The 3,948-nt window shown below is 40.3% G+C and overlaps 1 long non-coding RNA gene and 1 other non-coding gene across 2 annotated transcripts; one reads left to right on the top strand and one right to left on the bottom strand.

Moving 5' to 3' along the window:
• Window positions 1-215: 215 nt before the first annotated feature.
• Window positions 216-750, bottom strand: LOC121635632. The gene is made up of 3 exons (XR_006009491.1): window positions 504-750; window positions 299-376; window positions 216-226 (listed from the first exon to the last, which is right to left on the bottom strand). It is a non-coding gene; the product is annotated as an uncharacterized LOC121635632 (long non-coding RNA).
• A 2,292-nt stretch (window positions 751-3,042) lies between these two features.
• Window positions 3,043-3,115, top strand: trnak-uuu. Its single transcript has one exon. It is a non-coding gene; the product is annotated as a tRNA-Lys (tRNA).
• The last annotated feature ends 833 nt before the right edge of the window (window positions 3,116-3,948 follow it).

Genomic DNA, 3,948 nt, shown 5'->3' with positions numbered 1-3,948 from the left:
CGGAGCATCCTTCTGATAAAGCCAAAGTTAAATTAACAACATAGAGCCTTACTTTTCTTTCTTAAAGAAGGGACAATGTGTGGACATTAATTACAATGGCTCTGAATGTCCAAAGCCTTGGGGACCCTCTGTGCTCTTTGTGGGTCCCGGACCCCATGTTGGAAACCACTGAGATGGCAGTGCTGACCGGACAACCAGTAATCTCCTGGCCTTCTGTGACTTGTTTCTGTAAAACAGAGTCTAAGTAACTTGTATTAACAACCTACTTTTAAACAGTTGACATGTGATTGCAGTTTACCTGAGACACTTTCCTGGCCATGGCCAGATTCGGCTCTGCAGCTGCAACATGTGAACCACCAAGTCTTGGTTTGGTAAACTGAAAGGTAAGAACTGTGTAATGAGAGGCCGTTTACTGAACTAAATATATTTATCTGTAGCCAAGTGAACTAATATTAAACATCTGTCATTGTGAAACAGAGCTTATAATGTTTTAAACTGTTTACCTGTTCACATTCGTTCTGCTTGTAAAGCTGGTATTGTGATAACTGTGTGGGGTATTTCAGCGACGCTGGCCCTTTAAGAGCAGCTCCAGGCTAGAGCACGCAGGCTCGTAGGTTTCCGTCACACCGCGTGCTGCCAGCAGGAGTACTGGAGTAGTGATGTACGATGCCACTCGCTTTCTTTCTGATCTGATACCAAGTAAAATGCAAGCCAGTATCAGCGATACCGATCCGATACCGATCTGATACCGGTCTGATACCGATCTGATACCGGTCTGATACCGATCCGATACCGGTCTGATACCGATCCGATACTGGTACTTTGTCCAGAAACTTCATGTGTTTGGAAAATTACTTTCAGAGCAGCTCCACTGAGGGGAAAGGAAGTGGTAGTAACTTTTTCATAGAATACTTTGTGAATCGAACTGAAATTACCAGTAAATTGGATAAATAAATATATAAAAACCACAATAACTGCATGTTTGTCAACACCCACATATTAAAATATTTAGTTACCATCAGTCTGAACAAATGAGAGGGATTGATGTTATTGTCTTTCTATCTTATTAAATATTTTTCATCCATTTTTTTATTTTTAAAAACCCTACAATGGCTGCTTTACTGAATATTTAATGACAGCAGCCTTACCGACTGAATCTAGGCCTGTTGAACTGATGTGAGCTGATCTCAGGACACATTTCACTCCAAGCTGAACTCATACAGATATTTATTGCAGCATTTTCTTATTTCATAACCGTATTTAATGCTGTACATAACAGAACAGGATGCAGTCGTCTTTAGAATGAGGGGAACTCCTGTTGTTTGAACATCAACGCAAAATCTTAAACCAGGGATGGTTTTAGCTATGGGCAAGGTGGACGATCTATTTGGGGGCGACGAGTGTTAAAAAAAGACTAATACCATTCGTTTCCACATCAAGTTAATGGGCCCGACTATCGTGTCAACTTGCTGCTGAGAGTCATGTATACAGGTTGTGTGTGTGTTAGAAGAAAAGCCAGGGGGGAGACGGGGATCAACTCACAACTGCAGAGGTTGTGAGCAGGTTGAGTCTCACTCTCAGAGGGAAAGCAAGGAGGAGCCTGATCCTCAGGATGTTTGACGGATGGAAAAGGTGATGATGTTACGTCGAGTCAAGGTGTATCACAGACAAAAGACCAAAGAAACCATCAGGTGCCCAGAAAGAGAAGGAAAAGAAGAAGAGAAATGCTCAAAAGATAAAGGTATGCAGGTCTCTATGAGTGGCGTTAATTGTGCATGTAATGAAACCTATACACTATTTATCCTCTTGCTAATATGTTGCTACTTAGCCACAGAAGACGACTGTATTTGGTTTTAGCTTTACTTAAGCAACTAATAAAATTTGAGGCATGAAGTCATGAAGTTAATTTCACCAATAGACTAGTTTGTGTTTACAACACAAGTGCAAGTTCCCATGGGCCGATTAGTCTGGGAAGTTGGTAAACAACAGTACGTCCTGACTGGAATTTTTAATGCCATACGTGACAATGACATGACATTTTGTAAGCTTTATGTGAAATAGTTTTCTTGAATAATTTGTAGTGTGTTATGCTTAGTTAATAGGATGTTAAAAAATAATAATTTGTGCATTATTATGGGATTGGTTAGTTGTGGTTGGTTGGGTGGGGGCACAAAACTAGCCAGGACCGCCTCTGTCTTAAACCCAGCAGACAGATGAAAACCACTTTCCAACATGTAGCATCAGTGGTCCACAGCTCCACGTTTCCTCCCTCTGAATAAGGGTTAGTACCTGCTAACTTTGGCAACCCTGGTTTGTGGACGAGATCGACCACCAGAACTGTATGGGCCGCTTTGAAAACCGTTTGCCATTCTATCTTGGAACCTCCATTTTCAGGTGGTTATCCACAATTTGTATTGTGAATGCTTGGCAACAAAATAGACCATACTTCATTTTTGGAGCAAGAATCCATACACGTCTTTCCATTCTGTTCCAAGGCAGAAAGCACTGATGTCAATGGAAAGGAACGTGGTCTAAAAAGAAGATTGGCCACTCTTCTGTCAGAGGCTTTCCACCGCAGTGGTGATAGCATTAGGATTGTTATTTCACAGAGACTCCTCACCTCCAGAGCTACTCACCATCAGTGATGATCATTTTGCAGTGTGGGAACAATATTCAAATGATGTCTTTGTATTTTTGCATGAAGTCAAAAAGGTTGAACAGGACAAAGGCCGTGCTCGTTTCATGTATTCTGGTGATTTCGCAGTGACAGCAAATTGGAGCCAACGGTCAATAGAACGCATCTCTTGGTGTCTTCCTCGTTTTCTTGGGTCTAGCTCAACTTCAGTACCACCTTAGTTGAAGCCCCATCACAACTTTTGTGACATTGGCTTTTCTGATAAACTGGATCTTTCAAACTTTAAGTGTCACTTTGTCAAAGATAAAGGACCCCTCTTCTCCAGCTCCTTGATCACAAAGACAAACACAAAACTACAAAAAGTAAAGATGAGTGGGAAATTTTACTCACCGTATTGTACCACAAGGGCCTGGGTAGCTCAGATGGCAGAGCATCTGACTTTTAATCTGAGGGTCCAGGGTTCAAGTCCCTGTTCAGGTGTGTAGAAATGATCTTTTTCACTTCATTGCTCAGCCTCAGTGTTCCCTCTGTCCTTGGCCCTTAAAGGCTGAAGAGTTGGGGGATTTTTTCCTTAAAAGGGTCTATGACGTGATGCCTACTTTTTCTGTCCAACTGAGTTTTTCCAGCAAAAAATCCCTCAAAATACATAAAAAGATACTGTGTGTGTGTCCTACCTTCCCTATATATAGACCCACTTTAACTTCTCCAAACCTTTTAGTTATTGGTCATTTTTCTGCTTTCTGAAGTGTCAAAACATCATGTGTGGCGACCGTCCAGCCTTCACTGCTATTTGGACATCTGGTTTAAAATCAATTTAAATCAGTTTAAATATATCCCTTGCCCTATTTGGCATAACTTCTAACATGTTTTGCTTTCATTGATAAAATTATAAAGTATTTGGATATACATTTCCATCAAAATATATAAAGGAATTTTGTCCGGACATGTTTATTTTCTGAAATATCATCCGGGGTGACCGTCAAGAAAAACACAATTTTGAACTTTTATTTTGAAAACACTTCAAGGACAGGATCTTGCATCAGCCAGACACATTTGAGGGACCCAGCAAAACATCTGGGAGGTTAGTAAGTTCTTCTCATACTGGCAAATAAATCTTTGTTTTAACTACTGTAATGTACTAGCCACTTTTGGATATCATGTGGGGCGACCGTCCTTAAACTGTAAATAATAAATATTATCTACAAATTCATATTTTGATGATAAATTTGATAGTGACATGTCTTAAAATGTAACTAGCTTGGTTTCTGTAGCTAACTGTTAGCCTGTAATATTTGAATGAATTTGAAAACATC

Source organism: Melanotaenia boesemani, chromosome 24 (assembly GCF_017639745.1).
Source record: "Melanotaenia boesemani isolate fMelBoe1 chromosome 24, fMelBoe1.pri, whole genome shotgun sequence".
NCBI classification, from domain to species: Eukaryota; Metazoa; Chordata; class Actinopteri; order Atheriniformes; family Melanotaeniidae; genus Melanotaenia; species Melanotaenia boesemani.
The sequence above is the reverse complement of the archived record's forward strand: the minus strand, read 5'-3'. Positions and strand labels throughout refer to the sequence as shown.